The sequence below is a fragment of the Archocentrus centrarchus genome, unplaced genomic scaffold (assembly GCF_007364275.1).
Source record: "Archocentrus centrarchus isolate MPI-CPG fArcCen1 unplaced genomic scaffold, fArcCen1 scaffold_24_ctg1, whole genome shotgun sequence".
NCBI lineage: Eukaryota > Metazoa > Chordata > Actinopteri > Cichliformes > Cichlidae > Archocentrus > Archocentrus centrarchus.
Window position 1 is genome coordinate 7,236,812 of NW_022060254.1, and position 19,146 is coordinate 7,255,957.

Sequence of the window (19,146 nt, forward strand, 5' to 3'; positions counted from 1 at the left end):
TCTGTGTCAGACAGTGAACAGTAATCTGTACTGACACACATGGGAAACAAACAGCAGCTCAGTGATTATATCAGCATCAATAATCTGCTTCAAAAAGATCAATAAAATGACTTCAATGCTTTCAAGTGAAAACATCAGAAAGTAACAAATGAAAACAGTTTTGTTTGGCAGCTGAAAAATAAAGAAAATCTACATGTGATCCAAAAAGTCTCATTGTGTGCTTTGGGAATATCCTGAACATTATATAAAACAGAAAGATGTGTCCCATCATGTCATTGGTGCTAAAATCGGATTCTTTAAGCCTAAAGAAAAAAACAACACACATAAAAAAATCACCACACAGACGTTAAAAAGAATCACTTTACTGTGAAATCTGACACATTTTGATATCACAGGTTTTGGCGTCTCCTGATTCTCCAACACTGAAATATGGGAAGAGTTTCTCAGTGAAAGTGTGTCTGTGAGTGTAGATGTGAGTCATGTCTTCAGGGTTGTAGAAGGACACCTCCCCCCTGTCATAGTCCAGCTGGACTCTGATCCTCTGGAGACTCTTCTTCACTGTCACAGTGTGACCAACAACATCAATGTATTTTTCCACTGCGATGCCATAAACACCAGATTCCATATTCTGGTGAAGCAAAAATCTCTCCCTTCCTGTCGACTGACTCTTTAACTAAACCCACATTCCAGTCAGGATGGTCTCCCACCTCCACCTCCCAGCTGTGTTTCCCTGAGCTGAAGCCCTCAGAGCCAAAAACATTGACATACTTAGTGTTTCTCTCTGGATTGTCAGGAAGCTGCTGCTCTGTGTCTCCTTGTCTCACACTGGTCAGATCATCAGACAGACAGAGCCAGCGGTTTGCAGTGTTTGGGTCCAGAATGACAGGACTGAAGTGGAGCTTCTCCTTGATCTTCTCCCACACTCTGAAGGACAGGTTTCCCAGGTGTTTGGCCACATCTATCAGTGCTCCTGAGAGCAGCTGTGGATCTGACAGGGAGCTCTGGGCTCTGGCTCTGCTCTGAGTGGCTTTATAACTGCTGAGGAATGGCACGCTGTGTTTCTGCAGCTCTTCTTCAACAGCAGAGATGCTGTCTGACAGAGAGGAGATCTGCTCCTCAATCATCTTCATCTCTCTGCTCATAGTCCTCCCCTTCTGCTCCTCTTCCTCCCTCAGAGCTGCCAGTCTGGTCTCCTCTTCCTCTCTCAGGAACTGGTGGAGCTTGTTGAACTCTGCTCTGATCTGCCGCTCTGTGGACAACAGCTGCTTCTTGGAGTGTTGAATCACTTCATTGTAGGTTTTCTCCACTTGTTTGTATTTGTTCCTCTTGTCCTGCAGAGACTTTAAGGCAGATTTCAGCTGCTCCTTCAGGTCACTGACTGCTTCTTCTACAGGAACCACTTTGTGAGTCTGATGGAGAGAAAACTCACAGACGGTGCACACAGCTCTATCTTCATCCACACAGAACAGTTTAGGCTCTTCTTGGTGTTTACTGCACACTGACATTAATGTCTTCTGTCCCTTTTCTGTCTCAGATGATCCAGCTTTCTGTCTGCCAGCAAATGAATCAGCAAGTTCTTTCAGAGCAAAGTTCATAAATGGTTCATCTTTAGAGGATCTTCTTTTACAAATGGGACAGTTTTTGTTTTTAGCTTGTTCCCAGAATTTCTGCAGGCAGCTTGAACAGAAGCTGTGGCTGCAGCTCAGAGACACAGGATCTCTGAAAGTCTCTGAGCACACGTGGCAGCTCAGGAACTTTCAAGAAGTTTCTCATCCATTTGATCTTTGAGTATCTGTAACTCACCAAACTGCTGTTTGTTGAACCGTCTGATTAAAATCTCCAAATGTGTGTTTTTCAGCAGAGATCTGACGCCCTGTGATGGCGTCTCAGCTCAGTTTAAAGTGTCGAAATTTAGTTTCACTTTCGTGGATCACAGTCACGTGATCAACTGTTAGAAGCAGGAAATAATATTTGTCTCCAGCAGAGGGCGCTGTTCAGATGTTCATATTTGAAGCTTTAACAGGAGGAAGGTTAGAGGAGCAAACCAGTCTGATGCTGTTAATATGAGCAGTAGTTATTTTAAATGATGAAATCATGAATGTTGTGAGATTAGCAGGCAGACTGAGCTGTTTTATTTAAAAGAAGAAAAAAATTTAATTATAAATTTAAGATTAAGACCCTCAAAGCATGGATAAATATGGTGAAAGGTGACTGATGTATCAGGTGTTACAGCCAAATTTACCTGTACTTTATATTAATGTTGTAAATCTCAGAGACAGAAAATGCAGAGATGCTCCTGCAGAGACGCCCTCACAGCTGTTCTTTTCTCTCTGCATTAAAAAGGGAAAATGAGGACAGATGAGCCCAAATGTGAGCGTCAGGATTGGAACCAGAGACCTCTCTCTGCCAGTCTCTCCAACAGCTCAAAATGAGAAATGACTGCAATGAATTCTTCAGACAGCATGGATAAAAATAACTTTATTGTGAAAGAGTGGATCAGCTGTTTTATGAGTGCGTTCATGTTCGCTACTTTTGGAGCTTCTTTCAAAGTGACGTCAGAAAAAGATTTAAATTTCCCCGAGTTGGATTTGAACAAAGTAAAATAATGAAGGACATGAAAACTGAATCTTTATGCTTCATTTTATTTATTGTTGAAAGAGTTTATTCATAGATGCAGAGTCTGGGATATTAGGATTCAAGGAGTCTTTATTGTCATCACATCTACATGCAGTGTTGCCCTTCAATATGAAAGAAGAATAAATATGAATATAAATATGAAGTAAGAGGAATATAAAAGAGAAGATCCTCCAGTTGTGTGTTTCAGCAGTGATCTGACGTCCTCTAACGGCGTCTCGGCTCAAACTTTAGTTTCATGTTCATGTATCACAGTCATGGTTAAAGTGTTACCAGCAGGAAATGATGTCATCATATTTCCCTCCTCTTCAAGGCGTGATTCAGAGATTCTCCTTCATGTTTTCCAGTTTGTGTTTAAACAAAAGAGAAAATGTATCAAATTTTGAGCTCTTGTGTTTTGTTGAAGCAAACAAAATGTAACCATGAGGCTTGTGGTGTTGATGTTCCACTGAGGAGCATTTCAGCAGGCTGAGCGGCTCTAAAGCAGTTTTATAAGTTCTGTTTCTCAGCTGCTGCACCAAGAAACAATTTACTTTTAACATGTCAGCATGACTGATTATTGAAGTGAACTACAGAAGATTATGAAGTGAACAGAAATGAGGAGAAAAGCTTTCTTTAGCTTTTAGTGGATCACCAGGATTTTCATCTGTCCAACTCAGGGCTCAGGTCGGCCATCTTTGTAGTCTCTTCTTCATGACAGAGTCAAAGTACTCAGCTTTGGGTTCAGCATGGCTGTCCTGTCTCTGTGTCAGGAAACCACATGATGCCTGTGTTTGCTGTCTGTGGACAGCTCTGACTGACCTTTGAGCCTGCTCAGCACCTTTGACCTCATTACTTGTTCACCTGTGTCTCCTCTCCCTGCCCCACTGCTACCTTCACATTCTTGGCTCTGATTCAATAGAAGACACAGCTTTAGAATAAAAACCTCATTTTATAGTATAGAATTTTAGCTTTTAGCAAAGATGATGGAAACTGACCAGTAGCTGCAGTAGAAGTCATCCAGTTTGCTCACAGTTCAACACGATGCCAGCAGGAAATGAGACTTTGCTTCAGTTATTGGACTCATGAGTGGCAGGAACACAGCAGCAGCAAACATCCTGCTGGGAAGATGTTTCTCCTTCTTCTGTTCAATAATCAGCTCCTTCAAATTATTGCTTTTTTACTTCTTCTCATTCTGTCTCACAGGAATGGAGAGGAAATATTTTGCTCTTTGCTCAACAGTTACATTGAATCAAGAAAGTAACCACTTTATCATGGTTATAGTTTTCATTGATCATAATGAGATCATATTTAGGGGGTTGTATTGGCTGATTTAGATTCCTTAAAGTCTGAACACATTTCCCACATGTGCAGGTTTATCAGCCATGATTTCCTTTTCCAAGAAAGCTCCGTTCTTTCAGAGATCTGAGCCTTTGTAATGACGTCCTGGTTCATCAATAATCAGAAAACACACTTCTGCCTGCTTTTATTACCTGGGCTGTGGCCTCACACCTGCATGAGATTACCTTTGGACTCCAACTATCAGGTTTGTGCTGCACTGAAATGTGATGAGCTGAGCAGTGTGAGAAATATGGAGAAATCGGAGCAGAGACAGAGAAAGCAGAATAATCTGATATGACACATAGTTATATGTTGGTCCTGCATTTGAATGTTCAGTGGAAGCCACTTTGATTTTGGACATGATTGGTCTTCATGGATTCTAGATTAGAGCAGGTGTAGATGTGAGAGTGTGTGCTTCGCTGTCTCTGTGTGTGTGTGTTAGCCCTGTGACACACTGATGACCTGTCCACGGTGTACCTGACCTCCCACCCTGTGACCCCTCAAAGAGTCTTCTTGTGACCCTGAGTTGGAAAAGTCATTAAAACGGTTTTAGTTGATCAAACATGATCTGATCAAACATAAGTCACATGATCAAACACGCTCATGGATCTTTGACCTTTGCTCATCATCTTTTATTATCCAGCTCCTGCACCTTTAACAGCTGCTGCATGGAGCATTGGAAGAAGCACTGACGTTCTCATGTACTCTCATTTATTCAGTGGTATAAATGACTGCATGTGGTGAACAGTTCCATTGTTTAATTTGGGTTATTGGTTTGCAGCAGAGATCAATAATCACAGTATAATCACAGGATAAAACATGGACGCAGCTTCCGGGTGGAAAAATGAAGCCAGTGTGGAAGTGTAGAAAAAGCTGCATTCTCTCTGAAGGCCAGCAGATGGCGATAGCTGTGGCTGCACAAAGACTTGTGGTCCTATAGAAATCAGAATCAGAATCAGAATCAGAATCAGAAGGTTTTTATTGCCATATGGGTGAACAGGTTCACAGCATTAGGAAATTGCTGCGGTACTTCGTGCTTACAGAAAAAACAAATAAGTATAAAAACTATAAGACAATATACAAGTATACAAATTGCAAATATACAGAGATATTAGAGCTATAACTATAACACAATATTACAAAATTACAAAATATACAGTGCAGAGACTAATTAAAAGATAAAAGAATGTAAACTATATTCCACTAATATGTACATCAGTGCAATCAGACAGGTGCATAGACATAGGGTCATCAGCGTTTGTGGAGGGTGGTGGTAACAGTCTTAGGGTAATTGTTCATGAGTCCAACAGCAGAGGGGAAGAAACTGTTCTTATGGCGGGAGGTTCTGGTCCGTATGGACCGTAGCCTCCTGCCTGAGGGGAGAGGGTCAAAAAGTCTGGGCCCAGGGTGAGAGTGGTCGGCTGTGATCCGACCTGCACGCCCCAGTGTCCTGGAGGTGTACAGGTCCTGGAGAGATGGGAGGTTACAGCCAATCACCTTCTCAGCAGAGTGCACAACGCACTGTAGTCTCTTTTTGTCCCTAGTGGTGGCTCCAGCGTACCACACAGTGATGGAGGAGGTAAGGATGGACTCAATGATGGCAGTATAGAACTGCACCATGGTCCTTGCTGGCAAGTTGAATTTCTTCAACTGCCGCAGGAAGTACATCCTCTGCTGGGCCTTTTTGATGACAGAGGTGATGGTGGGCTCCCACTTGAGGTCCTGGGTGATGGTAGTTCCCAGGAAGCGAAAAGAGGCCACTGTGGGGATGGGGGGGTCAGTCAGGATGATGGAGGGTAGAGGGGCTGTGTGCTTCCTAAAGTCCACTATAATCTCCACTGTCTTCTGGGCGTTCAGTACCAGGTTATTGTGGCTGCACCAGGACGCCAGACGTTTGACCTCCATCCTGTAGGCCGACTCGTCCCCGTCTGAGATGAGTCCGATGAGAGTCATGTCGTCTGCAAACTTAATAAGCTTGACAGACTGGTGGTCAGAGGTGCAGCAGTTGGTATACAGGGAGAAGAGCAGAGGAGAGAGGACACAGCCCTGAGGAGTGCCAGTGCTGATGGTCCGGGAGTCCGAGACATTCTTCCCCAGCCTCACGTGCTGCTTCCTGTTCGTCAGGAAGTCAATGATCCACCTGCAGATGGGATCTGGCACGTTCATCTGGGACAGCTTGTCTTGGAGGAGATCAGGGATGATGGTGTTGAAGGCAGAGCTGAAGTCCACAAACAGGATCCTGGCGTAGGTTCCCTGGGAGTCCAGATGCTGTAGGATGAAGTGCAGAGTCAGGTTGATGGCGTCGTCCACAGACCTGTTGGCTCTGTAGGCAAACTGCAGGGGGTCCAGAAGGGGGGCTGTGAGGGACTTGAGGTGGGACAGCACCAGACGCTCAAATGACTTCATGACCACAGAAGTCAGTGCCACAGGTCTGTAGTCATTTAGTCCAGTGATCCTTGGCTTCTTGGGGACAGGAACAATGGTAGCGGTTTTAAAGCAGACAGGCACGTGGCAAGCCTCCAGTGAGGAGTTGAAGATGTTCGTGAACAATGGGGCAAGCTCGTTAGCACAGTGTCTCAGTGTGGCAGGTGAGACACCATCTGGACCTGGAGCTTTGCGAGCTTTGACACTCCTGAACTGCTTTAGCACCTGGTCCTCCTGAATACAAAAGACTGTGGGGGTGGGGGAGGAGGGGGACTCTGGGGTGGGAGTCCTTGGTTCAGTCTATTTGCAGTTTGTAGGTCGTCTGTGGAGTGGGGGGTTTTAGGCTTGTAGTTGGTAATCTGCCTAAAACTTTTCCATACAGAGGGCCGCGTCGTTCTCTGAGATCTGCTGCTGTATATTCTCAGAGTGATGTGATCTAGTGTAACCGTGCTGAACTTGGCCGTTGTATTAATTCAGCTCGGTCCAAATAATCATAACCCAGTTCTGTGTTTCCATTCGTCGTATAGTTTGTGTCTGCGTTGTGTTCAATGACAATCAGGAGACAGGATGAGATGAATGCTGACTTTATCTGCCTGCATGAAACGGAACATGTACTGGTCAGAATCATGGGCTCATCATCGGGTACAGCACCTCGTGCTCTTCTCCCATACACTGGCAACGAGGTTCCTGTGTCCACTACCCTTATCGCGGCTAACCACCAAGAGATGGCGCCGTTTCACCCGCTATGCATAAACCCAAAATGAAAAATAATGACAAGTGGAATCCAATACAATATTAACTGTTACACTCCCCTCTGCTGAATTCCACTTGTCCCATTGCAACAAACAAAACAACAAAAAAATGACCAATACAATAAAACCACAGGTACAATCACACAAAAAGGTGCACAACCGCTATCTAACAAAGCTCTGACCGTAACCTCTCCTCCCAGTGTCACATCTTCATAAAACAGTTTGTCATGTTGTTTGAGTCTCTGAATGTTTTGAACTATAGGTGTGTATCCCATCTCTCTCACTATCGCACACACTTTGGCATACAGACTCCATGTCATCATCAACATTTGCGACAGGGGGGATCACTTTTAGGCCCAACACTTGCCCCCACCACATGCAGGCCACTCAGTTTTCCTGTGGTTGCGCCCCCTGCTTAGCGCCTCTAGCTTTCCTCACCACGGCCCCCGGACACTCCACTCGCACATGGTCAGGCGCAAAACAGTTAAAGCACAGACGGTTTGACCTGCAGTGGTACTGAGTAGTGTGTCCATCATCGCTGCATACCGCACACGGTACTACGGGCTTTACTTTCATTGGTTGGGTCTCTCTGTGTGCGCACATTAACTTACTTTGAAAACTTGTACTGTTGTGGGCTGCTGCTCCAGAAACACGTTCGAGCAGAGTGATGACCTGGTCCAGGCGGTCCGGGGAGCTCTCGGCTGCCTGTCCAGCAGGTGGCGACACAACAGCAGCCGCAGGCACAATCGCACTTGTGAGTGTCGCACGTTGCATAGAAGTGGTGACCTCCTGTTGCTGAGAAGGCAAAACATTGGTCACACTGTGTTTGGATAGTCGCTTGCGAGCTCTGCAGTGTTCAACGAGCTTCTCGTGAATTTCTGCAAACTGTCCATTCTTTCAGCTGTCTACACTTGAATATGAGCGACAGTTCAGGATCAGGACAGTTCTGGATGAACATGGCAGCTAAGTCATGTGACAGATAGTCAAAGCCCTATTTTGTCTCTTTAGAGAGTCCTCTGTCACATCCAGAGCTTTATTAAGTCTCAGCCAATAGTCGAAGGGGTGCTCGTCAGGATGGGGCACAGTAGCATAAAAATCAGCTAAGGGCAAGCTGGAGGACATAGTATCACTAAAGTGTTGCTTCAGTAACTCAAAAATGGGCTCAGGTCCTTCACGCAGATTCAAAACTGGCTTACTGCGTATGCCCACTTTAACCACTTCATGTGCCCTCCCCACAAGCTTAGATACTACTTCATCAGCTTGTTCAGCCACAGGGATGCCCTTCTTTTCAAATAGGATAACATCATGACTTCCCACTCTTGGACTGAACATGAGTCATGATCCCCTGTAAAACTCACAGGTTCTTTAACATCAGGGCGAACAATGACATTTAACATTGCAGACTCATTAGCTGTACCCCCAACTACTCCTGAACACAGTGTATTATTAAGGCGGGTTTCAATGCAAGATGCAATACTTTCACCAATAGAAATTCCAATCTGTGAAGCTATATCACCCAAACGTTTATCATTAACATCACTTTGTGGTGCATCAAAAGTGTCATTAACATTTCCACCCAAATCTGCATAACTTGGTATTGGTGAGGATGAATCTGGAGTGTACAAAAGCACACCTCTCCCTCTAGCAGCTGCAGGCATAGGGGTAAACCCTCTCCCCCTACCAAAAAAATTGCCTGCCATACTCAACACTTTACCAACAACAGCAAAAAAACAGTCAAAAATAACAAAAAAATAAAGCACATACAACTCAAATACAGGGGAACAAAAGCATCCCCATCAGGTCAACAAAGTAGAACAGGGCAACAGAAATCATCCACAAAATAAATACACTCAAAATAGTTGCGTCTCAAAACGCCCTCCTTCACTGAGGTAGAGAGAGCAAAAAAAAAATTTGCGGTCAATGGCGACAGTGCTGCCACTCATAAAACCACAAACAGCTCCAAACAACGGTACAAAGGGTTAAAAATAGCTTTGCATTTACTAAACAAATTACCGCCACACCGCCAAAGCGGTAAGAGTCCACACAGCTGTCCCGAATCTGAGGCACTTCCGAAGCGAGCGGCTCCAGGAAGTAGACGCAGCCCCGGTACTCCGATGCGAGCGCTCCGGGAAGTAGACTCAGCCCGCGCCGCCGCAGCTGAAGAACGGGTCACGGCACCAGTGTAACCGTGCTGAACTTGGCCGTGTATTAATTCAGCTCGGTCCAAATAATCATAACCCAGTTCTGTGTTTCCATTCGTCGTATAGTTTGTGTCTGCGTTGTGTTCAATGACAATCAGGAGACAGGATGAGATGAATGCTGACTTTATCTGCCTGCATGAAACGGAACATGTACTGGTCAGAATCATGGGCTCATCATCGGGTACAGCACCTCGTGCTCTTCTCCCATACACTGGCAACGAGGTTCCTGTGTCCACTACCCTTATCGCGGCTAACCACCAAGAGATGGCGCCGTTTCACCCGCTATGCATAAACCCAAAATGAAAAATAATGACAAGTGGAATCCAATACAATATTAACTGTTACACTAGCAGTGGCCACTTCCTTGCTAAACCTGTACTTGGCCTCTTTGTAGCAGTCTTGTCCCCACTTTTAAAAGCCTCCCTCTTCTCTATCCACAGCTGCTTCAGTTTGGGAGTAAACCAGGGTTTGTCACTGTTATAACTCACCCTGGTGCGTGATGGCACAATGCTGTCCTCGCAGAAGTGGATATACGAGGTTACAGTGTCCGTGTAGTCATCCAGACTGTCACAGGCAGCCCTCATTGAGTCCCAGTCTGTAGTTTCGAAGCATGTGCGGAGCTCCTCCACAGCCTCACGGGTCCACTGCTTTGCTGTCCTCACCACAGGTTTTGAGAGCTTCAGCCTCTGTCTGTACGCGGGGATCAGGTGGATCATGTCGTGGTCAGAGAGGCCGAGTGCAGCGCGGGGCACTGCGTGATAAGCCCCGCTTATCGTGCTGTAGCAGTGGTCTAGTGTCTTCTCCTCTCTGGTCGGACATGTGATATATATATATATATATATATATATATATATATATATATATATCACATATATATATGTGATTTATATATTGATTTATATATATATAAATCAATGGAAACACTATAAAGCAGAAGAAAGAGCTTTAAAAATGAACATATAGGGCCTGATTTCCTCAGAGTCTGCAGCAGAGCAAAGCCTTCTTTTAACACCAATAAAGCCACTGGATTGATGAAAGGGGCGAGGTGTCAGCTTTGGGACTGAAAGTTGTGCACAGAGGGATTTTGCAGCTGTCCTGATGGCACATGTGTTTGCAGTAGTTTCCCTTTGAGGAGAATATTTCAGTGAATCACACAAAGGTGACTGATCAAAGTTTGTGGCATGTCATTTACTGCAAACTGCACTAATGCTGAAAAAAGCAGGTCTTCTGCCTGTTGTGGCTGATAGTTGCTTCTAGGAGTGTTGATGTATTTGGACTGAGAGGGAGAGATGAGGTCAGAAGGAATCACTGGCATATTGGGTGGATGGCTCCTAGCTGTGTGTCCTTAAATCCTTCACTCAGTCCTCAGGCTGAGTGCTCAGAGCCCAGCCTGATTTGTGCTCTGCAGTAATTCTGGGATTTTGATGAAGCAGAGCAGAAATGAACTGAGCTGAGCCGTGGTTTTCTCAGCAGTGCGCACACACACACACACACACTTCTCTCTACTGTGTGTGTAACAAACCAAAGTCAAATGTGTGTTCAAATGCAGCTATTAATGGGCCTATGTTAGTGTGTTAGATTAACATGTCAATCTTACTGTGTGCTGCTGCATACAGACTTCAGATGTATGATGTGGAATAGTTTGTAATAAGCAGCCCTGATCTGGATCAATCCACCTGAGTCTCAGAGCTCAGGACCTCACACAGCTGTTTCTATCAGAAGAGTTCTCCTGAGAGCAGCTGTGGATCTGACAGTGAGCTCTGGGCTCTGGCTCACTTCAGATCCATCAGTAGTAATAAGGTGGTGGCCCTTTCACACCTAGGTGTGATTTTTCACACCTAGGTGATAAAAAAGCCTTGCGCGTGCATGTGAGGTGCGTGTGCGCGTGCGCGTGTCCGTGCGTGTTTGCGCTGACGTGTGATAATGACGTATAACGGTATCCGTTCAAATCAGCTGATCTCATTGTCTCTCCTTACAAGGGGGCTTTTTCCCAGACGGACATCAAAGAGGTTCAAACTCACAAGACAGTGGCTAAATAAAAATACAAAGGTAAATAATCTAATATCCGAGCCCACCTGTGGTGCATAAAGCACACAACACAGTGCCTAAATTAAAATACTATGGCTAAATATAGCCGTATATCCTCCTCAACAGTAGGGCTGTTCATTTACATACAGAACGGAGGATGACCCAGTCCTGATTACACATTAATCAGATTAGTAGATTCATCCCTGAAACCCAAGGCATTTATTTAGACACACACACAAATAATTAAAACAGTGGTCTTACTAAAAAACCGATGCACTGTTAAAATAAATTTAAAAAAATATACTGACATCCACAACATATCCCAACATCCGCTTAGCAATGTGTAACTTTTAGAAAGCCATAAACCCCGGCGACAACTTGGAGTACGACCCTGACCTGTGTCAGTACAGGGCGTCTGTGTTAATAAAACTGCACTTCCTGTATGGGATCACAAACATGTGAGTAGGTAATGCAAAGTTAGCTCAAAAATCTCTGAGTTTTGCTTCTTCTAGCAATCTGTCCCACAGACTTTGTGATGTTCTTGAGTGAAATGAGTAACTACTTTTACTGTGAAAACCAAAGAAATTCCGACAGTATTAAAAAATATCAGACTATGCTCAACTAGGCAATCCTATAGCAACATTCTCCTCACAGGGTAAGACAGAAAAACAGATCTCACGCTTATCATAAGCTTTATGCGGTGAAGCAGTACATTATTTTTCCATGTTAAAGCGTGGAGCGATGAGTGTGATCAGCTGAAACGGAGTTATTTTGTTGTTCTTTCAAATGAAGGCGCAAAGGATCATGGGAGTTCTCATTTCCGGCGTTTATGTGTTTAGTTACAATGTTATCGGTCATGTTTGCGGATCTCTCATCGATATTATTAAGTTTGAGATATGAATTACGCAGCGGTCAGGTACGGAGACTAACTAGTAATGGAACACCGTGACTGAGATGTCTGTATCCGCTAAGGGCCTACCGTCACCGCGGGTGTTTCAGAGCAGCACGTTTGTGTTTCTTGTCAATAAAGCTGTAGTTCCTGGATTTGACCAGTGAGCGCACGTCAGAAACTCTAAAATCAACTCGAGTTCTCAGTGTTTCTTGTATTTGAGCGTCACAAGACCGTCTCAAACGTTGGTTGTGAAGAGAATCGTGTAGCTTCTTTTTTCCCCCAAAGTTTTTCTTTCTAAACTGACTCTGGCGTAACGCTACACTCGGACTTTTAAATGGATTCAGGTAAGCAATACTTTTAACACAAAATTAATGTGAACCTAAACTGTATTCTGTATAGCACTCATTCCTTTTTTTAAAAAAAAAAAGAAAATAAATAAATAATTGTACGTTTGTGTATTTTGTGTATATTACATTAATGATAACTAACGATGCATGTTTTCCAGACGTTAAAACTTCACCACCACAACCATCACGGGTGATGACCGTTCCTCCTCCTGATTCTTCATCTTCTTCATCTCCACCATCTCGCCAATTACCTGAAGAGCCGCTGTCGCGGCGCGGGGTCACGCTGTTAAGATCGCTACACTACACATTCTGTGTAAGGCCGTGCAGAACTATCATGAAGGGATATGCCACGGATGTCGAGTCAAACACCCTAGCTATGATCAGCACAGCTGTAAGCAGGTTATTCCTGATTTCTTTTACGCGCCCCATTACGACGAAGTGATGAAATATTCTGGACAGATCGTCTCATTCCTGCCGTTCGACTCTTCTTGTGGTCTAACAGTCGGGACGACGCACGTAAGGATTTCACATGGATTGTGGACGCTCAGGTGTCTGAATTGTTGCATGCATTAAACATCTTAGATGCAATAGACAGTTTGTATCATGATCTGAGGGAGGAATATTTCTTTGAGGACTTACCAGCAGAGCTTATCATGGTGGAAAACTACTGGTTAGGCAAACACAGACTGTGTATGTAATGCATACTCTGTATTTTTGGTTTATGGGTTGAAATAAAAAAAAATCAATATTAAAACTGTACAGACTCCTCATTTTAAACTCTGCATTCCTCACGGAAAACAGTGCAATATATGTTAAAACATCTTTTCATTCATTCATAAATACAACCACATACTATGCCCAACAAAACACACAAACAAACAAAAAAACAAAAAAAACAAAAAAACTATGGTTAAAGCAATAGTTGTGTATTTTTCCTATCTAAGTGTGTTTCTTACACCATTCTTGTAATTCTATTTGTTATCACATCTGCATTTTCTTAAAAAAAACAAAAAAACACTAACCGACTCTAATTCTCAGGTACAAAGAGGTCGGCACTCACACGACGTTCATTAGCTGAACTTTCACTCATGTACACTTTAACTATTCATCCCTATTACCAGGGTGAGTTACTTTAGTTTCTGTTTTTAGCACCGAAGATGTTTTCACTGAGCTTGATAAAACCTGACAGTTTGGTGAAATCATTATAGGTGCAGAATCTCATCCTTTTTTCCACACAGCATACCCCAAGCACGTTTCAAACTCACAACAGAATATCACACAGGAAGGAAATAATGTCTCAGTGACATGTATAATCGTATTTTTGTGTAAGTCAAAACGATGCACCGATTTACCCATTATCCGTGTTTCTATTCTTTTTTCATCATTACAGAGGATCTTAGCTTGTTAATGAAACATCTCTGCACAGTTTGTCTTCATCAGAATCAATTCATTAGAATACAGCAGAATAAAAGTTTATTACAGGGTGTTGTTAAAACACATCAATTCGGCTATCATGTTAAACAAACTCCCACTCCTAAATAACCTTTTATAAAATAACAATGCTAACAGACCGTATGTCTGCATCATGCAGAAGGATTAGGATGTTGATAATCAGATCATACAGACTAGCACGTTTTTTTTCATGTGTAAACTTTGTTTTTCTGTATCTTAGACTGCATAGTGCCCACAGGGCTAGAGCCAATCAAGGGTGGGCCCCGTCAGAGCAAAGGATCATGGGAGTTCTCATTTCGGCGTTTATATGCTTAGTTACAATGTTGTCAGTTATGTTTTTGCGCTTCTCTCAGCGATATTATTAATTTGAGATGCGAATTACGTACGTTTGTCAGGCATGGCGACTAGCTAGTAATGGATCACCGTGACTGAGAGGGTGTAGCCCTTAATGACTCACGGTCACCGTGACTGGTTCAGAACACGCATATGCTGCAGTACTTACATATGACCAGTAGGATAAGGGCAGGAGCTCCGGAATTGGTGATAAACGCTTGTCTCTGTAGTGTGTTTTTATTCACAATGGCCCAGGAGTATGATCTGGTGGGGGTGCATAACTTCCCTGTGGAGACGTGTCAGCTACACGCGGTTGTGCTCGACATTGTTAAACTTACCGTCAAATCCGTTCTAAACATGCTTATTCAAAAACACAAGAGAGATTTGCGCAGGATGTGAAGCCTCACACCCCTCACAAAGAAGACACACCTGTGGGCTCCTGTAGATAGACACTTCTTTTTCAAGTATTATGACCATCTATCAAAAAGATTTTGGAATGGACATTTTATACCTATATTGATGCAAATTCTCCGTTGGAGGGTTTCAACCCTGACAAACACAGGACTTTGGGTGCAACGGAGGCTTATCTCCATGAGTTAAGAGAGGTCAATGATATTGAACGGGCGCTTTTTGAATTGGAGGACAGTGTTATTGTGTCAAAACGGTCATCTGTTGACCATGTTTTAAATCAAAAGTATCATCTGTGGAATTAACTTCATTGTATGCATTTAAATCGAAATTGCATACTTTTTTTTTTTTTTGGCTGGGTCCATCGTTTGTACTTGATTTACATTAGCTTATGTTATAATTTTTTGTTATTTATGGCTATTTTATGTATATCTTTTAACTATGTGATGTTTGTATTTCTGTTTTACATGATTATATTCTACTGATGCTTATCTTAGTCTGAACACCCATGAAAATAAGAGATTTTTAATCTCAATGGTTCCTTCCTTGCTAAAATATCAGCTTAGTTTGATATCACTATAGTGGACTTAAGAAATTTTCATAGTATCATATCATTGTTTGTTGATGTGCAAAGTCTGCAACAATATGTTTTTTAAAAATAAAAGTTTGTAGTGCAGTACTGGTGAGGCACAGCAGCGTTTTATAACACAATCTGCACACTGAGGTCTAGTGAACGTGTAGGCATACAAAGTATTTGTTATCTCCACAGTTTGTATATCACTCCTATTGTGGTTTAGTTTAAAGCAGCTGTATAAGAGAGAGAAAAGCATTAACTATATTCTAACAGTACATGTGAAAGAAAACTCAAAGTTTACTCAAACAGGGCGGCAGTGCGCACATCTACTATGAAATGGGTGAATATCAGTTAGGATTATCTACTAGGCTTTGTTTTGTGAGTAAAAAATCACTGTACTGAATTATATTACTTAAAACTATGAGGTGAAATTAATACCATCACACAAGGTTGTGATGTTTATGTATCCAAAAATCAAAACATTCAGCGCATTGAATGCATTATTGGCTCAGTGTCCTTTATACACACTTTACAAACTTTGTCCCAATAAAAGTTTACAGATTAGGCAAAATGGCCTCTAAGCAAATGCAAAACCCCACAGACTGGGTGAGATAACTCAGAAAACCTCATCCACACAGTTCAACACCTACCCCCCACATTCACAATTCCTACCAATACAGACATACCCCCCTCCCCATCACTTCTCCCCCATCAGCTCAGGACTATCCCTTCACAGTCCCCCATGCCTGCAGTCTTGTGTGTGATTTAAACTATGTTTTTAACTCACACGGTATAAACCGCAAGGATTTTATTTTGCTCATGAATGGATCTATACCAACTTTCATCAGTAGACTATACCAAAGAAATATGTTTCTCTCCACTAATCCCCCAAAGTTTTTTTTTTTATTGGAATAAAAGACCTATGAATTTACCGCTGTTTTAACTACTTTCACGCCAAACCATCATGAGTTATGTTTGAGTAAATTAACCATGTATTTTCAGAGCCTACATCAGTGGTAAGGGGAATCTGAAACTAAGTTAGATAAAAATAATGCAGGTGCACGAGGGTTGTAGGGGTCATACTTACATCATACCTGATAGAGGAATACCAGACTCATGTAGTTGAAGAAACATTTTAATACATTTTATTTAACAAGATACGGTCACACGTATTTTGTTGTAACCACAAGTTTATTCTGTAGTGAAGATCATGAAATTTTTTAACATGTGTATCAATTTTAATGATCAGATACACATGAACAGATGTGTTTAATGTGACAAGAAAAAGGTGAAAAGAATCGTTAGTTTGCACATATTGTAGGTGGGGGAAAAAAAAGAGCAGTAAGCACAGAAAAAAGTCCTTTTTTCATTTTTTGGAACACAAAAACTATAACTTTTAACCCGTACACAAAACGCTGTATCACTCCTGCTTTTATGAATGTTTATCCCATCACATATCACAAAAAACAACATAAGACAGCAATGATTTATACACATAGGCATATCAAACAATCAATTTTCTCGTAAAATGCTTGTTACTGTAATGTTACAGGTTGTCTCAAACTGATGTGGTGTTTGAGGGGTCCACCATTCAGATACATAGGGTATGGACTCATCCTGAATCCAGAGCGGCTCAGGTTCAGATGCTTTCTCCTCAGCCCTGATACGGTTACGTGGGATGTCTAACATTGCAGCTACACCGAAATCCCATCCATAGTTCTTGTTGGTGTGGATACGACGGCGACGTATGTGGAAGTTTGGGTCGCACCACGAACAGGGGCATATTGCTGTCTGTGGGCCGCACCACCAGGTCAGATCACATGATGAATCCTTAAGCGGTTCGGGGACAGACGTTTTCTCATTACCCGTGGACCCGATGATACCCGCTGAATTCTTTACCTCGCTGCGTGGCTGGTTAGGATTGTCTGTCATGACATCTTCAGACTTAAGTGGCTGAGGGTCAGATGTTTTCTGTGGTCCGACGAAAAGATGCCAGGACCACTCTGTTGTATCGATGACTAGTGAAGGATTAAAATGCCACAAATCTTCCTCATCATCCTCGCTGGGTTCAATAGTCCAGGGTTGCGGAGGCGAGTCATTCCAGACAGACGCATCGTCAACATCATACCGTTTTTCAGATGTAGGGATGCAGTATTCAGAGACTTCAGAGTTTCCACTGACTGTACTGTTTGTACTTTGTTTGTCCAGGTTTGTCTGGTCAGAAGAGTCGTAAGACGCCATATTCTCGCCCCAGAGTCTGTGTTGTGAAAATATATGACCTTACAACAATTGACCACGGCTTTTAAAGACCGCGTGTGAAAGGGGGAGGGTATCAAGGTAAAACAGGCGTTGTATTACTAGCATCTAAACTGCCTGTAAATTCATGCATTGTCTATGGTACGAATGTTTGATTCATATCAAGCATAAACAAAATGATTTACAGGCAGTTTAGATGCTAGTAATACAACGCCTGTTTTACCTTGATACCCTCCCCCTTTCACACGCGGTCTTTAAAAGCCGTGGTCAATTGTTGTAAGGTCATATATTTTCACAACACAGACTCTGGGGCGAGAATATGGCGTCTTACGACTCTTCTGACCAGACAAACCTGGACAAACAAAGTACAAACAGTACAGTCAGTGGAAACTCTGAAGTCTCTGAATACTGCATCCCTACATCTGAAAAACGGTATGATGTTGACGATGCGTCTGTCTGGAATGACTCGCCTCCGCAACCCTGGACTATTGAACCCAGCGAGGATGATGAGGAAGATTTGTGGCATTTTAATCCTTCACTAGTCATCGATACAACAGAGTGGTCCTGGCATCCTTTCGTCGGACCACAGAAAACATCTGACCCTCAGCCACTTAAGTCTGAAGATGTCATGACAGACAATCCTAACCAGCCACGCAGTGAGGTAAAGAATTCGGCGGGTATCATCGGGTCCACGGGTAATGAGAAAACGTCTGTCCCCGAACCGCTTAAGGATTCATCATGTGATCTGACCTGGTGGAGCGGCCCACAGACAGCAATATGCCCCTGTTCGTGGTGCGACCCAAACTTCCACATACGTCGCCGTCGTATCCACACCAACAAGAACTATGGATGGATTTCGGTGTAGCTGCAATGTTAGACATCCCACGTAACCGTATCAGGGCTGAGGAGAAAGCATCTGAACCTGAGCCGCTCTGGATTCAGGATGAGTCCATACCCTATGTACCTGAATGGTGGACCCCCTCAAACACCACATCAGTTTGAGACAACCTGTAACATTACAGTAACAAGCAATTTACGAGAAAATTGATTGTTTGATATGCCTATGTGTATAAATCATTTGCTGTCTTATGTTGTTTTTTGTGATATGTGATGGGATAAACATTCATAAAAGCAGGAGTGATACAGCGTTTTGTGTACGGGTTAAAAGTTATAGTTTTTTGTGTTCCAAAAATGAAAAAAAAGGACTTTTTTCTGTGCTTACTGCTCTTTTTTTTCCCCCACCTACAATATGTGCAAACTAATGATTCTTTTCACCTTTTTCTTGTCACATTAAACACATCTGTTCATGTGTATCTGATCATTAAAATTGATACACATGTTAAAAAATTTCATGATCTTCACTACAGAATAAACTTGTGGTTACAACAAAATACGTGTGACCGTATCTTGTTAAATAAAATGTATTAAAATTGTTTCTTCAACTACATGAGTCTGGTATTCCTCTATCAGGTATGATGTAAGTATGACCCCTACAACCCTCGTGCACCTGCATTATTTTTATCTA

General features: G+C 42.8%; 1 pseudogene; it reads right to left on the reverse strand.

The window, feature by feature from the left end:
• Positions 1-361: 361 nt before the first annotated feature.
• LOC115775666 (nuclear factor 7, brain-like) overlaps positions 362-19,146 on the reverse strand; it is a 29,855-nt pseudogene continuing 11,070 nt past the window's right edge.